The sequence below is a fragment of the Mobula birostris genome, chromosome 5 (genome assembly GCF_030028105.1).
Source record: "Mobula birostris isolate sMobBir1 chromosome 5, sMobBir1.hap1, whole genome shotgun sequence".
NCBI lineage: Eukaryota > Metazoa > Chordata > Chondrichthyes > Myliobatiformes > Myliobatidae > Mobula > Mobula birostris.
This window is the reverse complement of record NC_092374.1, coordinates 187,617,462-187,635,674: the sequence shown is the minus strand read 5'-3', so window position 1 is coordinate 187,635,674 and position 18,213 is coordinate 187,617,462. Positions and strand designations below refer to the sequence as shown.

General features: G+C 44.1%; 1 protein-coding gene across 4 annotated transcripts in view; it reads left to right on the top strand.

Moving 5' to 3' along the window:
• Positions 1–18,213, top strand: part of LOC140198141 (uncharacterized) — a 197,954-nt gene that overhangs the window by 27,547 nt on the left and 152,194 nt on the right. The gene's annotated exons all lie outside the window — the stretch shown is intronic.

The window sequence follows — 18,213 nt, the reverse complement described above, 5'->3', positions numbered from 1 at the left end:
CAGTACCCCAGAAAGCTCAGTGCAAGCAGACTGTGAGGTGAAAAGGCATGATGAGGTCAAGTCTCCATCTTATCGTACTAGGGGACCATTCGAGGATCTGGGAGGAAATCTAATCGCCATAAATATTGACCTGTGTTTGGAATTTGCTGTGAACACAAACGCGTCCTAATGAAGGGTGTCAGCCCGAAACGTTAACTGTTTATTCATTTCCACAGAGACTGCCTGACCTGCTGAGTTCCTCCATTGTTTTGTGTGTATTGCTAGGAATTTGCTGTCGGTGTGCTGGCGTGATATGCAATGAAATATTTAATAACTATAAAGAATTATATAAAATAGATTTAGAAGTTAAGGTACGGATACGGAAGAAAATGTGTATAAATACACAAATATCAGCATCTGTTCACAATGTAAACAGTATTCAAAAACCTGGTTCAAAGTCTTTACAGTGCAGTATTGAGGTAATAGATGGAGGTGGGGCTAACTCATAATTAATCAGATAACTACCTGAGGAATAAACTTAAAATGGTGTGAAGTTTTTGTTTCAATCATCTCAAACCAGTAGGGAAATTGAATTGACTTTATTACTTACATCCTTCATATACATGAGGAGTAAAAATCTTTATGTTGCGTCTCCGTCTAAGTGTGCAATTTATAGTAATTTATAATAAACGGTATGTACAACAGGATAGTCAATATAACATAGAAATACAACTGTATCAGCATGAATTAATCAGACTGATAGCCTGGTGGAAGAAGCTGTCCCGTAGCCTGTTCTATGGATTCAGGATCAGTTCCTGAGGATTGGAGGGTAGCTAATGTTATCCCACTTTTTAAGAAAGGAGGGAGAGAGGAAACAGGGAATTATAGACCAGTTAGCCTGACATCAGTGGTGGGGAAGATGCTGGAGTCCATTATAAAAGATGAAATAGCGGCACATTTGGATAGCAGTAATTAGATGAGATTAGATTAGATTCAACTTTATTATCATTGTGCCGAGTACAGATACAAAGCCAATGAAATGCAGTTAGCATCTGACCAGAAATGCAAAGAATAGCGTTATTTACAAAATAACTGCGAATAAAAAGTAAGTGCTACAGCACACAAATATAAAAGTACTAAGACAGTACAATATGGGTGCAATACTGCTTAGCGCTGTGATGAGAGGTTCAGCAGTGTCACAGCCTCAGGGAAGAAGCTCTTCCTGTGCCTGCTGGTGCGGGAGCGGAGGCTCCTGTAGCACTTACCGGATGGGAGGAGAGTAAAAAGTCCATGGTTAGGGTGAAAAGCATCCTTGATAATGCTTTTCGCCCTGCCCAGACAGCGTTTATGGTAGATTCAAGATTCAAAAAACTTTATTGTCATTCTAACCGTACATCAGCTCTGCAGGGCAGAATGAGACAGCTTTTCCCAGGAGCAGTGCAATCATAACATAACAAACGCAACACTAAATAATAAACATAACAATAAATAGTAAAACACAACGGCCACATGTCAGTTAAAATCAAGTTATAAGTGTCCGGTACAAGTTAAAAGTGTCCAAAGCAGAGTCGGGTAGAGCAGCTATTTAGCAGTCTAATTACCTGTGGGAGGAAGCTGTTTAGTAGCCTTGTGGTTTTAGTTTTGATGCTCCTGTAACATTTGCTTGATGGCAGAAGAAGAAACAGTGCTCAGTGTGATGGAGTCAGAGATGTTCCTACCAGCACTGACTGACTGTGGTCTCTCTGTCGAGAAATCCAGAATCCAGCGACACATGGCAGTGTTAAGGCCAAGCAGCGACAGTTTCTCCACTAGTCTCTGCGGGATGATGGTATTGAACGCTGAACTGAAATCAATGTACAGGATTCTGGCATAAGTGTCTTTGTTGTCCAAGTGAGAGAGAACTGTGTGCAGTGTGGTGGATATTGCATCCTCTGTAGAGCGATTTGGACGATAAGCAAACTGTAGAGGATGCAGCGATGAGGGGAGGCTGGCTGTGATACGAGGCTTGACAAGCCGTTCAAAACATTTCATCATTATGGGGGCCAGGGCAACGGGACAGTAATCATTCAGACAGGCTACAACTGATTTCTTTGCTACAGGGATGATTGTGGAGGTTTTGAAGCATCTGGGGACAATGGCTTGACTAAGGAAGATGTTGAAAATGTCTGTCAGGACATCTGCTAGTACATCAGCACATTCCTTGAGCACACGTCCAGGGATGTTGACGGGACCTCCCGCTTTTCGTGGGTTAACCCTGCCAAGGGTCCTCCGTGTTTGCGCTGGATCAATGATTGGAGCCGGCTGGTCAGATGGTAAAAAGGGACTGGCTCTCCCCCTTGCTGTAGCGTTTGATGCTTCGAAGCGGGCAAAGAAATTGTTCAGCCTGTCTGGTAGAGAGGCGTCGCTGTCATCAGTTTTCTGCCTGATCTTGTAGTCTGTCAGAGCTTTAATTCCCTGCCACATCCGTCTGGTGTCACCTGTGTCACAGAAGTGTCCGTGTATTTTGCCCGCGTAGGCCCTTTTCGTTTTCCTGATCCCTAGTGAAAGCGCAGACCTGGTTGAGCGAAGCACACTCCTGTCCCCGACCTGTAGGCTGTGTCACGGACCTTCAGTAGTGACCGCACCTCTGTTGTCATCCATGGCTTTTTATAACCATGTGCGGTGAAGGTTTTCATCACAGTGACATCCTCCGTGCATTTGGCTATGTAGCTGATTACTGCCTCCGCATACTCCTCAATGTCTGTATGGTCATCATAGGAGGCTGCTGTTTTGAATATGTCCCAGTCTGTGTGCAAAAAACAGTCTTGTAGTGCTGAGATGTTCTCAATAGTGGGCAATTGGGTGCTGATAATCCGCTGGGCCATTTTCACCACACTCTAGAGTGCATTGCGGTCCAATATGGTACAATTGCCATACCGCACTGAGTTGCAATTGGTGAGTAAGTTCTCCATGGTACAGCGGTAAAAGTCCATCAGTATCCTGGGGTAGAGGTGAGCTTTCTTGATGCTCCACAGGAAATAAAGGCGCTGTTGCGCCTTTTTGATCAGGATGGAGGAGTTTAGGGACCAGGTGAGATCCTCGGAAATGTGGACACCAAGGAATTTGAAGCTTGATACACGCTCTACTACAGCTTCGTTGATGTAGATTGGGACCAACAGGATCAGTCCGAGTCAGCATGGATTTACAAAGGGGAAATCATGCTTGACTAATCTTCTGGAATTTTTTGAGGAAGCAACTATGAAATTGGACAAGGGAGAGCCGGTGGATGTAGTGTACTTGGACTTTCAGAAAGCTTTTGATAAGGTCCCACATAGGAGATGAGTGGGCAAAATTAGAGCACATGGTATTGGGGGTAGGGTACTGACATGAATTGTAAATTGGTTGGCAGACAGAAAACAAAGAGTAGGGATTAACGGGTCCCTTTCAGAATGGCAGGCAGTGACTTGTAGGGTACTGCAAGGCTTGGTGCTGGGACCGCAGCTATTTACAATATACATTAATGATTTAGATGAAGGAATTAAAAATAACATCATCAAATTTGCAGAGGACACAAAACTGGGTGGCAGTGTGAAATGTGAGGAGGATGTTATGAGAATGCAAGGTGACTTGGACAGGTTGGGTGAGTGGGCAGATGCATGGCGGATGCAGTTTAATGTGGATAAATGTGATGTTATCCACTTTGGTGGCAAGAACAGGAAGGCAGATTACTATATGAATGGTGTCAAGTTAGGAAAAGGGGAAGTACAACAAGATCTTGGTGGCCTTGTTCATCAGTCACTGAAAGTAAGCATGCAGGTACAGCAGGCAGTGAAGAAAGTTAATGGCATGTTAGCCTTCATAACAAAGGGAGTTGAGTATAGGAGCAAAGAGGTCCTTCTGCAGTTGTACAAGGCCTTGGTGAGACCACACTTGGAATATTGTGTGCAGTTTTGGTCTCCAAATTTGAGGAAGGACATTCTTGCTATTGAGGGAGTACAGCGTAGGTTCACGAGGGTAATTCCCGGGATGGCGGAACTATGTTGAAAGATTGGAGTGACTGGGCTTGTGTACACTGGAATTTAGAAGGATGAGAGGGGATCTGATTGAAACATATAAGATTATTAAGGGATTGGACACACTAGAGGCAGGAAACATGTTTCCAATGTTGGGGGAGTCCAGAACCAGAGGCCACAGTTTAAAAATAAGGAGTAGGCCATTTAGAACGGAGTTGAGGAAAAACTTTTTCACCCAGCGAGTTGTGGATCTGTGGAATGCTCTGCCTCAGAAAGCAGTGGAGGCCAATTTTCTGGATGCTTTCAAGAAAGAGTTAGATAAAGCTCTTAAAGATAGCAGAGTCAAGGGATAGGGGAAGAAGGCAGGAACGGGGTACTGATTGTGGATGATCAGCCGAGATCACAGTGAATGGTGGTGCTGGCTCGAAGGGCCGAATGGCCTACTCCTGCACCCATTATCTGTTGTCTTTTCGTCCTGGCTTTAATGCTGCGGTACCGTTTCCCGGGTGGTAGTAGCTGGAAAAGTTTGTGGTTGGGGTGACTTGGTCTCCAATGATCCCTCGGGCCCTTTTTACACACCTGTCTTTATAAATGTCCTGAATACTGGGATGTTCACATCTACAGATGCACTGGGCTGTCCACACCACTCTCTGCAGAGTCCTGCAACTGAGGGAAGTACAGTTCCCACACCAGGCAGTGATGCAGCCAGTCAGGATGCTCTCAATTGTGCCCCTATAGAAATTTCTTAGGATTTGGGGGACCATACCAAATTTCCTCAACCGTCTGAGGTGAAAGAGGCACTGTTGTCCTGACAAAGTGTCTCGGCCTGAAACGTTGACTGTTTGTTTCCACGGGTGCTGCCCGACCGGCTGAGTTCCTCCAGCGTGTTGTGCGTCTTGCTTTGACCCCAGCATCTGCAGAATATTTTGTGTTTGCTGTTGTGTTTTTTTTTACCACACAACCTGTATGTGTAGACCACGTGAGATCCTCAGTGATGTGGATGCCAAGAAACTTAAAGCTGTTCACCCTCTCAACCCCAGATCGATTGATGTCAATATGGGTTAGCCTATCTCCATTCCTACTGCCATCCATAACCAGCTCCTTTGTTTTTGTGACATGGAGGGAGAGGTTTTTTTCTTGACAGCACTGTGTCAGGGTGATGACTTCCTCTCTGTCGGTTGCCTCATCATTACTTGAGATTAGGCCATTCAGTGTGGTATCGTCAGCAAATTTAATTAGCAGATTGGAGCTGTGGGTGGTGGCATAGTCATGGGTATCCAGAGAGTAAAGAAGGGGGCTTAGTACACAGCCCTGAGGGCTCCTATGTTGAGTGTCAGAAGGGCACAGATGAGGGAGCCCACTCTGACCACCTGCTGGCCATCTGACAGGAAATCCAGGATCCAGCTACACAAGGCAGGGTGAAGGTAGAGGTCTGTGAGCTTCTTGTTGAGCCTGGAGGGAATCATGGTGTTGAATGCTGAACTGTAGTCCAAGAACAGCATACTCACATAAGCATCCTTCTTCTCCAGATGTGTGAGGACGATGTGTAGAGCTGTGGCTATTGCGTTGTCTGTCGATTGGTTGTGTCAGTGGGTGAATTGTAGGGGATCCAGTGTGGGTGGTAGCATCCTGCAGATGTAGTCCTTGACCAGCCCCTCAACGTATTTGCTTATTAATGAGGTTAGAGGTTTTTCTTGAGCCCAGTGGGATTGGCTTTCAGGCTTTTGTATCCACTGCCCAATGGGAGAGGAGAGAGTATCTGGGGTAGATGAGTCTTTGGTTTTGCTGGCTGCTTTCCAGAGGCAGTGAGGAGGGTAAACAATGTTCAGAAACTGTTGTCGAACATCGAGGTGTAAGTCTCTGGGCTCCTGTACCTCCTCTCTGATGAGGGCTTGGCTGGGACTGTCGGTGTGCTTGATGATGGAATTGCCAGAAGTTTCATTTTGATTTTTACGTACAGTACTGTGCAAAAGCCTCAGGCATATTTATATCACGAGAATGCCTTTGACTTTTGCACAGTCCTGGAGTAATATGTATTGTACTACTGCCGAAAACAAAAACTAATTTTGTGGCATTTGTGAGTGATGATAAACCTGATTCTGATATGGGTCTCTTTTGTTGACTGAGAGTGGGGTGGGGGCAGGGAGAGGGAAGGGAGTGGAAGCCCCTGAGAGATATTCCGTAATGATCAGTGAACCAATTGTTTGGAATGAAATGCCCTTGACTGGTGTCTGAGGGCTGGGTACCTATGTAACTGTGCCATCCCTGCCCCTGGCAGGCCTTCTCTGCCACCTGTCCCATACCCTTCCTGTGGTGCTCTACCCTCGCCATTCCCAACATCCTTTAATCCCACCAGATTTAAACACTCACTCTCTGCTCCTCGTTGACATTACAGTGCTGTGCAAAAGTCTGAGTCACCCTAGAATAGGTATGTGTCTGAGACTGTGGAACCGACATATTACAAGCAAATCTCATGGAAACTACAGAATGTAGTCCTAATTCATATATTTGTAGATCAATATATATTTAGTCTAAGAAAAAGACTCAACCGCTCCCCTATTGAATGGATCTGGGATTGAGGGGCTGAACAGCTACACGTCACCAAGGATCTCACGTGGTCTGTACGTACCGGCTGTGTGGTTAAAAAAGCACCTCAGACTGTCGAGGAAGTTTGGTATGGTCCCCAAATCCTAAAATCTTTCGACAGGGTCACAATTGAGAGCGTTCTGACTGGCTATATTACTGCCTGGTATGGGAACTGCACTCCTCTCAATCTCAGGTCTCTGCAGAGAGCGGTGCGGACAGCCCAGCGCATCTGTAGATGTAAACTTCCCACTATTCAGGACATTTACAGAGACAGGTGTGTAAAAATGGCCCGAAGGATCTTTGGGGACCCGAGTTATCACAACCACAAACTGTTCCAGCTGCAACCATCCAGGAAACAGTACCACAGCATAAAAGCCAGGACCAACAGGCTCCAGGACAGCTTCTTCTAGCAGGCCATCAGACTGATTAATTCATGCTGATACAATTGTATTTCTATGTTATATTGACTGTTCTGTTGTACATACAATTTATTATAAATTGCACATTGCACATTTGGATGGAGACGTAACATAAAGATTTTTACTCCTGATGTAGGTGAAGGATGTAAGTAATAAAGTCAACTCAGTTCAATTCTATTCTGTTCAGTTTTGTACGAGAGATGTCCAGTCAAACTCTGACAATCAGGCACACTCGGGACATTGGTGCTGGACTGTCAGAATCAGAATCAGGTTTAATATCACCGACATATGTGGTGCAATTTGTTGTTATGTGGCAGCAGTTCTTTGCAGTACATAGTGATAAATCTGATGGTGGAGTGAAGACTACCAGACCTTCAGGACTATTGGGTGTTATTCAGTGTTAATGCCCCAACAGACCTTTTGGTTGAGATGTTTCACAGTATCGTACATTCTCCACAGAATCTGGTAAGTGTCAGGGGAGATTGAAACCTGGAGAGCCTCGGGGATAGTGTGGGAATTGTTACCAGGTGAACCAGAGCCCAAACCACTGGAATATCTGAATGGTTGATTGTCAATGATTGGATTTTTATTTTACCTTTAGTGACCATTAGGACGGAGACTGCACAACAGTGTGTGTGTCCTCTCCTGATTGGTCCTGACACGCAGTGGGGAATGGGTTCACTTCCCAGGTTTTGGTCCTTGGAACCTCCAGACCCTGGAATCTTTGCTCTTGGATCAGTAGGAGGCTTCACCTCCTGTTCAGTAACTGGATGTTGTCTGTCACTGGCCTTTTCCAGCTGCCATTCCCACCTCTGTATTCAGTGCACAAGGTAAAGAATTGAGACAAAGAATTAATGGATTTCAAAAGAATTTAGAGAATAAAGTTAAATGCTCGAAGTACATTTATTATCAAAGTATTTATGCAGTATACAACCCTGAGATTCATCTTCCCACAGCCAACCAGGAAACAAAGAAACACCATGGAACCCATTCAAAGAAAACATCAAGCACCCAAACGGCAAAAAATGTGGGGACAACACACAGAACATTAAACATCAAACTACAGAGCTTTGAAACAGTCCAGGAATGTTCCGTTTGGTTCAGTTCAGTTCAGTGCAGTGTTGATCGTTGACCGCAGGCAGCAGAGCTGCTCCGATCAAGATGACAAAAATAGCAATAAAATGAGAGCAACCAGAAACCAGAAAGCTACATGACATGAACTGCAGATTGTAAACAAGTCCAGCCCACAAATTGTGCAGATGAAACCTTGCCCAAGGTCAAAGACTCCGGCACCTTCCTCCTGCAGCAAGGAAGGAGAGGAAGACCGGTCAAGCACGAACAGATGGATCTGAACACCTGCTCGCCTTTTGCTCTCGTCTTCGTTGATTTCAATCTTATCAGATGCTTTCATCTTGGCCTCCAGGCTGCACACTCCACTCCAAACCTCACCAACCTCCCTCAGAGACGGCAAAGTGCCAGATCACACAATTGGCCCAAAAACACACCATCAAATTGTAAATTACAGGTTCCAATCCCATGCAGTTTACTAGAATCATATTTGGAAGAAGAAGGTGTAAAAGAATTAGTTTTGTGAACCATCTGAAGGACGTTGCCGTTGGTCATGTTGTTTGCTAAAGCCATCTTATATGGTCAATCCAATGGCGAGAAACATAAAAAGGCAGAAAAAATAGCAAACATGAGGATTGGGAGTGGTTTCAGCAACTGAGAGAAAAATACAATGGGAAGGGAGAAATAGTACGAGATGCAGTTTGCGGTTTACATAAACTGAGTGTAAAAGCTCCTATAAACATGTGAAGAGAAAAGGATGAGAGAAGGTAAATGTGCATCCCTTGTGGTCAGAAGCAGGGAAATGAAAAGTGAAGAACAAAGAAATGGTCGAATTAAATTTATTTTCAGTTCTGCCATTACAATGAAAGATACAGGTACAAACATCTCCCTGGTGATGATGGTGAATGAAAGGAATGGTGAGAGGGATGATACAAGTACACTTGACTCCTGTGAATTGCCCCCAGTGTGTAGCTGAATGCTGGAATTTGGGAGAGTTGATGGGAAGTTGAGATGAATAATCAATGAGATGAATGTACAATTGGTGTAAATGGGTGGTGGGTTGTTGGTGGAGATTTGCTGGGCTGAAGGTCAATGCTATGTCTCTCTATGACAATGACAAACTGTGATCACATTGTGAACTCTGAATGTGGGGCATGAATTTGCAGGAAGTGCAAGTTAGTCACTGCTTCATCTGGAAAGACAGTTTGGTTACGTGGGTGCTGGGAAGGCCAGAGGTTAAAGGACTGATGTTGCATTTGAAAACTGCAGATGCTGAAAATCTGAAAGATAAACAGGAAATTCCAGAAAAGCTGCAACAGTTCAAGCAGTATCTGAGGAAAGAGAAACAGTGACTGTTTTCTGTCGGCAAACCATCATCTGTAACTGTTCAGTGTTTCCGGCATTTTCTGTGTTCCATTCTGGGCATTGCATCTCCTGTGGTTGTATGGGGAAGCACCTCATGATACGGAAGTGTTGATTGGAGTGGTAGAGTGGACTAGGGAATCACAAAGGGAGTGATCCCTTTGAAAAGCTGAAAGGAGATGGGATGGGAGTGTGGGTCTGCTGAAATCCTGGCATCAATTGTGAGGGATAAACTCATAAAGGCTGATGGAGGAGAAGGTGAGGACCGGGGACCTTTGTTCATGCTCTGTCCAGGAGGAGAACAGGGTGAAAACAGATGTCTGTGATTCAGTCAGGGGCCTTGCCTGCTGAGGGGAAGCCACTGTTTGGGAAGAAGGAAGACCTTTCTAAGGCAACTGCAGAATGGTCATCACTACAGCAAATGTAGCGACATGGAGGAACTGGGAGAATGGAATGAAGTCACTCACAACAAGAAGCGGGGAGGGAAGTACAGACAAGATAGGTGTTAAAATCTTGGCTTTTAATGGTTAGCGGTGGTCAGCATATCCCCTGAACTATGATGGAGAGATCCAGGAAGGGAAGAGAATAGGCAGATGGACCAAGGGAAGATGAAGGGAAGGTGGAAATTGGCAACAAAATTGATGGAACTTCTGAGTTGACTAAGTGCAGGAAGCAGCACCAACAGATTTGTCAATGTACCAGAGGAGGTGTTGTAGGAGTGAGATACTGATGTTCCAAGCATCACACAAGAGGATGAGCAAAGTTTTGGCCCAAGTGAGTGTCCATAATGAGGCCTTTGATATGGAGAATGCAGCTGAAGGAGAAAGTGTTCAAAGTTAGGATGAATCTAATCTTCAGACCCTCCTGATATGAGACCAGTGCAGATGGATTGCATATCCATGGTGAAGATAAACTGACTGGGAACATGGAATTGTCAATATTCTTATAAAATCAAAAAGATCATTTTTACTTTGCTGATGCTCAGTTTATATTAACTTTCAAGCCGATTTATTTATTTCGTGATACAGTGCGGAGTAGGCCCTTCTGGCCCTTTGAGGTGCATCACCCCAGCAACCCCCAAAAACCCGATTAGTCCTAACTTAATCACAGGACAATTTACAATGACCAATTAAACTACTCAGTAGGTCTTTGGACTGTGGGAGGAAACTGGAGAACCTGGAGGAAATTCACGCATTCCACCGGGAGGACGTACAGAGACTCCTTACAGAACGGCGCAGGAATTGAACTCCAAATGCCGGAATGCCTCGAGCTGTCATGGCATCATGCTGACCGCTACACCACTGTAGCGCTTACTGCATGCAACACCACAGGTAAAGTGGCTGCAGGGAAGATGTGTGAGAATTGTGTGCAAGATGTTATGTGAAAAGTTTGGAAAGTTTCTGTTATTCCAGCAAGGGCTGAATTGTCATTGTCTTTGCATTGGCTTTCAGGAAGGCAGAGATTGGGGGTGTGAGACAGGGAGAGCAGGCAAAATTGAATGATGGGACAGATGGTAAGACCAGTTTGTAACCAATGGCTTTTGGAAGTTGTATTTGCAAATGATGGGGAAATGCTCACTTTCTCCTTCATGAGACCATGGATTTTGAGTCCACATCACGGACAAACACCCAGTGATGGGGGTGGGGTGCAATGAGTGAAGTTGCACAAAGCAGCTTGCAAAAGAAAACCCCAAGTGTAAGAAGTAAAGTATGATTAAGTCAGTGGACTAATGAGAGAGCGCGAGAGAGAGGAACGACCCATGATCAAACCAGTGGGCAGACAGATACAGACTTTTGGTGCTGATAGATAATCAAAGCAATACTGAAACTAGTTTTCAAACAAAAACTGACCAAACAAGATTCAAACTCATCAAGTGAGCAAATAACTCTCTGTGGTGGATGTGAGAAGGGGTAGAAAATCCACACTGGTACAGCAGTTCGTGGGGACAAAGCTATTGTAAAGAGAAAGACCTCCACATCTGCAGAGTGAGAGGGAACAGCCGTGAAGGGTTGATAGAAAGCCCCTGTGTCAGGGATGAGGAGATCAGATCTGGATAGTTAATCATTATGTATCTAACCTGTCATCGTGTCCCAACGAAAGTAAGGTCGTAACTGATTTGATTTGGTCGTCTTCAGCATTATTACCGAGAATACATGTGAATTAAGAGATGAAAAAAGAAAGTTTTGAATATAAAATGAGTATTCCACTTCTGACTCTATCTGCCCAGAGTCTTCCTGCGGAACACAGGTGTCCATGGGTGGGTTTGTAAAAATTAAAAGTAATTGGGTGATTAAAAATGAGCGAACATACCAATAAGGGAACTCGACTGATACGTACACTCAATGGCTACTTCTGGAGGAACCTCATAAAGTGGGCATTGAGTGTATGTTTGTGGTCTGCTGCAGATACAGCCAATCCACCGCTAGGTTTGATGTGTTGTGCTTTCTGAGATGCTCTTCTGCTTACTGCTGTTGTAACAAGCGGTTATTTGAGTTACTGTCGCATTCTTGTCAGCTTGAACCAGTCTGGCCATTCTCCTCTGACCTGTCTCATTAACCCACAGAAATGCAACTCACTGGATATTTTTGTTTTTCACACCATTCTCTGTAAACTCCAGAGACTGTCATGCATGGAAAAAATAGTACATCAGAGTTTCTGAGATAGTCAAACCATCCTATCTGGTACCAACAATCATTCCACAGTCAAAGTCCCAGAAATCACATTTCTTCCCCATTCTGGTGTTAGGTTTGAACAAGCATGAATGTCTGCATGCTTTTATGCATTGAGTTGCTGCCACGAGATTGTCTAATCAGATATTTGTGTTAATGATCAGGTGTAGGGGTCTGTCTAATAAATGGCCACTGAGTGTATTAGGCAAGATGGCAGTCAGTGATCAGTGAAATATTGGAAAGATATTCTTGACAATTCAATCTTCAGAAGTATCCTCATTATTGTACTTGGTCAGGGACGATAGATAATAAGGATGAAAAGTTGGAGTAAAAACAAAATGATAAAAGAAAGATAGAAATAAAATATTTAAAAATATCAGCTGAGGTTTTGAAGAAATATGCTTGAACAGTAGAAAGCAGAAAACCGTGAAGGGAGGCAGAGATAGAGAAACAGCAGCTGAAAGTACACGCTACCAAAACTTTGTGAAACTAGATGCATGCTGAAGAAATGTTTACAAAATCAGGAGCTTGTCTAACCAGCCCTGCCTCTAGGAAAGGAAAACCTGTTGATCCACTACTTTTCACCAGAATGGAAAGGGAATGAATCATCTCCCTTGTCTGGTTTCACATTCTCCAGAACATTCCTACCTGGGGCGAGGTGGGGGGGATGAGGGGAATTTCCCTGAGTTTAGTGCAGGATACTGGTTGGTAAACAAGTGTAGAAATGCACAAATGCCATAGTGTGAGTAACAAATGTTTCTGAGGTATCATTTGCAACAAAACTATACGGGAGGTGTTCAGAGTCAGGAAAACAGACCCCTTTTCAAAGTTCCACAGATGGATGATCTGTGAAGTGGATAAGAGACCGGGATGAAAGTGTCGATGGGTGAGTTAATAAGTTTGCTGATGATATGCAGACCAGTACTGCTGTGAGTAGCGTAGAAGACTGTCAGAAATTACAATGGGTCAGAGATCAGTTGCAGATATGGGGAGAGAAATGGCAGATGAAGATTAACCCAGCCAAACGTGAGGTGTTGTACCTTGGTAGATCAAATGTAAAGAGACAGTATACTGTTAAGGACAAGATCCTTGACATTTTTGGTGAGCAGAGGGATCTTGGAGTCCAAGTTCATAGCTCATTGGAAGTGGCTCGACTGGTTGATGGGGTGGTTCAGAAGGTGTATGGCATGCTTGCCTATATTAGTCGAGGCACTGAGTTCAAAAGTCAGGAAGTTATGTTGCAGCTTTATAAAACTCTAGTTAGGCCGCATCTGGAGTAATGCAAATAGTTCTTATCGGAAGGAAGTCCAGGCTTTGGAGACGGTACAGAAGAGGTTTACTGGGACGCTCTCTGGATTAGAGGGAACATGCTGTAACAAGCGGCTGGTTAAACTTGGGTTGTTTTCTCTGGAGCAATGGAGGCTGAGGGGAAATCTGTTAGAGTTTTATAAGAATATCAGAGGCATAGATAGAGTAAACAGGGGATTTTTCCCAGGGTAGGAATGTGTAATACCAGAGGGTATGTATTTAAGGTGCAAGGGGATCATTTCAAAGGAGATGAAAGGGCAAGTTTTTACACAGAATGGTGGCTGCCTGGGGTGGTGGTGGAGGCAGAAACATTATAAACTTTTAAGGGACATTTCAATAGGCTCATGAATGTGAGGAAAATGGAAGGATATGGACAGTGAATGGAGATTAGTTTAGTTAGCCATTTGATTACAATTTAATTGGTTCAGCACAACATTGTGGGCCGAAGGGCCTGTTCCTGTACTATACTGTTCTATGTTCTATGGATCACCCGTGGAGGAAGTTGAGAGGAAAACAGGGTTCAGTGTTTCTGTTGAGGATGACAGCAGACAAGAAATTATGACAGCAGCTCGTAAACTATCAGAAAACACGAGTGCACAACACACTGAATTAGTGACTATGACATGGGCAGTTAGTGATTCAGAATAATTGGAGAGTCATAGAATCATTGAGCACTACACCACAGAAACAGGATCTCCAGCACATCTAGTCTGTGCTGAACTGATATTCTGTCCAGTCCCATTGGCCTGCACCTAGAACACAGCCCTCTTACCCCTCCAATCCATGTACGTATCCAAACCTGTCTTAAACGTCTCAGTCAAACCCTCATCCACCACTTCTGCTGGCAGCTCGTCCCATGTTCACACCACCCACTGAGTGAAGAAGTTTCCTTTCAGGTTCCACTTAAATATTTCACCTTTCACCCTTAACCTATGGCCTTTCTCCTTACTGTCTGTGTCACCCAGGACATGTCCTCTTCTCATTGCTACCATCAAGGAGGAGGTACAGGAAACTGAAGGTTCACACTGAACAATTTAGGAACAGCTTCTTCCCCTCTGTCATCAGATTTCTGAATGGACATTGATCCCATGAATACAACCTCACTACTTTTTTTGCTCTTTTCGCACTATTTATTTAAATTAGCTATATATACTGTAATTACTATATATAGTTACTGGCATTTTGTTATTTAATTATATATTGCAATGTACTGCTGTCGCACAACTAAAATTTCATGACAAATACCAGTGATATTAAACCTGATTCTAATTCTGCTCTTCATTTTGTTTGTCACTGTGACACTTTATTCTGCATTGTTATTGTTTTCCTTTGTACTACCCTGACGTACTGATGTGATGAATTGATCTAGTGTTAAATTGCTCTTCACTTTGTTTGTCACGTAACAAGTTATTCTGCATTGTTATTGTGATGAATTGCTCTAGTGTTAAATCTTCTCTTCAATGGGAGCTCAGTGAAACCTTCTCTCACTGCCTCTCCTCTGTGATGTCTGCTGCCCTCCGACTCTTCCACCATGTGCTCACCAAGACCCTCTACCACAACCACGTAACCTTCCTGGGAGCTTGTCTGTGCCACTAGCTTGTGCCACATGGCCTCCAGTACCGTTTTCAGGTCTCTAGGTCTGGACCCACTGAGGATTCCAGGTACTCGTGTTTAATTGACTGCTTCTCCCTCCACATTCCACACGTCACTCTTTCTGCCATGCAGAGATACCTGGAGACTCTGTCTCAGTATCTGCCACAGCTCTCTTCAGCCTTTCATGGACCTCTCTGAAATTTTATCCTCCACTAGATCCATGTCTTCACCTTCCGCACGTCCAGCAAAGGTTGAAAGATTGACCACTCCACAGCCCCGTGTCTCTCACCTCTCCAGCTTCGCTGAACACCCCAAACCTCGTCTCTCCTGTGACAACACCAGTCCTCTTCCCCCTCCAATCTCAGCTCTGATCCTTGCCATGTCTTCTGAATTTCCTCCGACATTCCCCTCTTTGAGGCTGAATGTTTTTTCCTCAGTGAAGGCCTCACCTTTGTACCCCTTCACGTGCACCTCTGTGAGTTCCATGCCCACCACAGCAGTGAGCTCTTCTTCCATCACCGCTATCCCCAAGCCCACTTCTTTGCCAAGGATTTCACACCCTGTGCTGATAATACCTTCCCTCATCTCCTATCTCTCATCAGTGAGGCCTCAGAGTTCTCCGCTTCTTTCTTGACGGAGAACCAACCAATCCTCCTCCACCACCATCCTCCTTCGTCTGGCAGATCTAGTCTTCACCTTCAAAATTTTACAAAATTGGGCTCCTCCCTCTTTCTCCAAACTCGAGGTGTAGCCATAAGAACTCACATGGGCCCGAGCTCTGCCTGCCTCTTTGTTGGCTATGTCGAACAGTCCATGTTCGGCCTTCCCCAGTTATACTCCCCATCTCTTCCTCTGCTACATTGACAACTGCATTGGTGCTACCTCATGCACCCATGCTGAGCTCAACAATTTTATCAACTTTGCCTCTGACTTCCACCCTTCTCTTAAATTCAGTTGTTCCAACTCTGACATCTCCCTCCCTTTTCTCGATCTCCCTGCCTCCATCTCTGGAGAAAAACTATCAACCAGCATCTTCTATAAACCTCTGATTTCTATGATTATGTCGACTAACCTCTTCCCTATTTCTTATAAAAATGCTTTTCCCTTTTCTCTGTTTCTTCATCTGCACTGCATCCGTTTGTGATGCAGCACAAAGTTTCTAAAGAGCTCAGGAGAGTCAGTTTTCTTTCTGCTGGCTGAAATCAGCTCTGGATCAATAAAAAGCACAGCGGACATTGTAGGAGTGGCCATTGTTGGAGTGGTCGTTGTTGGAGTGGGCCAGCGTTAGTGGTCCAGATTTGGCTCAGTGGTCTTGGGCAAACATATCTGGAGGTTCTAAGTAAGTAAGCAAGAAAGTTTCTGGGAATATTTTTTCAGTTAGTACATAGAGTTGAAGTCAGAAGTTTACATACACCTTAGCCAAATACATTTAAACTCAGTTTTTCACAATTTCTGACATTTAATCCTAGAAAACATTCCCAGTCTTAGGTCAGTTAGGATCACTAATTTATTTTAAGAATGTGAAATGTCAGAATAATAATAGAGAGAATGATTTATTTCAGCTTTTATTTCTTTCATCACTTTCCTAGTGGGTCAGAAGTTTACATACACTTTGTTAGTATTTGGTAGCATTGCCTTTAAATTGTTTAACTTGGGTCAAACATTTTGGATAGCCTTCCACAAGCTTTTCACAATAAGTTGCTGAAATTTTGTTCCATTCCTCCAGACAGAACTGGTGTAACTGAGTCAGGTTTGTAGGCCTCCTTGCTTGCACACGATTTTTCAGTTCTGCCCACAAATTTTCTTCTGTATTGAGGTCAGGGCTTTGTGATGGCCACTCCAATACCTTGACTTTGTCGTCCTTAAGCAATTTTGCCACAACTTTGGAGGTATGCTTGGGGTCATTGTCCATTTGGAAGACCCATTTGCGACCGAGCTTTAACTTCCTGGCTGATGTCTTGAGATTTTGCTTCAATATATCCACATAATTTTCTTTCCTCGTGATGCCATCTATTTTGTGAAGTGCACCAGTCCCTCCTGCAGCAAAGCACCCCCACAACATGATGCTGCCACCCCCATGCTTCACGGTTGGGATGCTGTTCTTCGGCTTGCAAGCCTCACCCTTTTTCCTCCAAACATAACGATGGTCATTATGGCCAAACAGTTCAAGTTCTGTTTCATCAGACCAGAGGACATTTCTCCAGAAAGTAAGATCTTTGTCCCCATGTGCACTTGCAAACTGTAGTCTGGCTATTTTATGGCGGTTTTGGAGCAGTGGCATCTTCCTTGCTTAGCAGCCTTTCAAGTTACGTCGATATACCAACCTAACCGTGAAGCATGGGGGTGGCAGCATCATGTTGTGGGGGTGCTTTGCTGCAGGAGGGACTGGTGCACTTCACTAAATAGATGGCATCATGAGGAAGGAAAATTATGTGGATATATTGAAGCAACATCTCAAGACATCAGCCAGGAAGTTAAAGCTCGGTCGCAAATGGGTCTTCCAAATGGACAATGACCCCAAGCATACCTCCAAAGTTGTGGCAAAATTGCTTAAGGACAACAAAGTCAATGTATTGGAGTGGCCATCTCAAAGCCCTGACCTCAATCCGGTAGAAAGTTTGTGGGCAGAACTGAAAAAGCGTGTGCGAGCAAGGAGACCTACAAACCTGACTTAGTTGCACCAGTTCTGTCTGGAGGAATGGAACAAAATTCCAGCAACTTATTGTGAGAAGCTTGTGGAAGGCTACCCAAAACATTTGACCCAAGTTAAACAATTTAAAGGTAATGCTATCAAATGCTAACAAAGTGTATGTAAACTTCTGACCCACTGGGAAAGTGATGAAAGAAATAAAAGCTGAAATAAATCATTCTCTTTACTATTATTCTGATGTTTCACATTCTTAATATAAAGTAGTGATCCTAACTGACCTAAGACAGGAAATGTTTTCTAGGATTAAATGTCAGGAATTGTGAAAAACTGAGTTTAAATGTATTTGACTAAGGTGTATGTAAACTTCTGTCATCAACTGTAGCTAGTGTGTGTTACTTGTAGAGATGTGGGAACTCTGGGAGACCTGCAGCCTCACTGATAACTACATATGCATGAAGAGCACCAAGTTACATCTCCTCAGAGACTGTGTTAAAGAACTGGAGCTGCAGCTGGATGACCTTCAGCTCATGCGAGAAAATGAGGAGGTGACAGATAGGAGATACAGGGAGTCAGTTACCCTGAAGTTG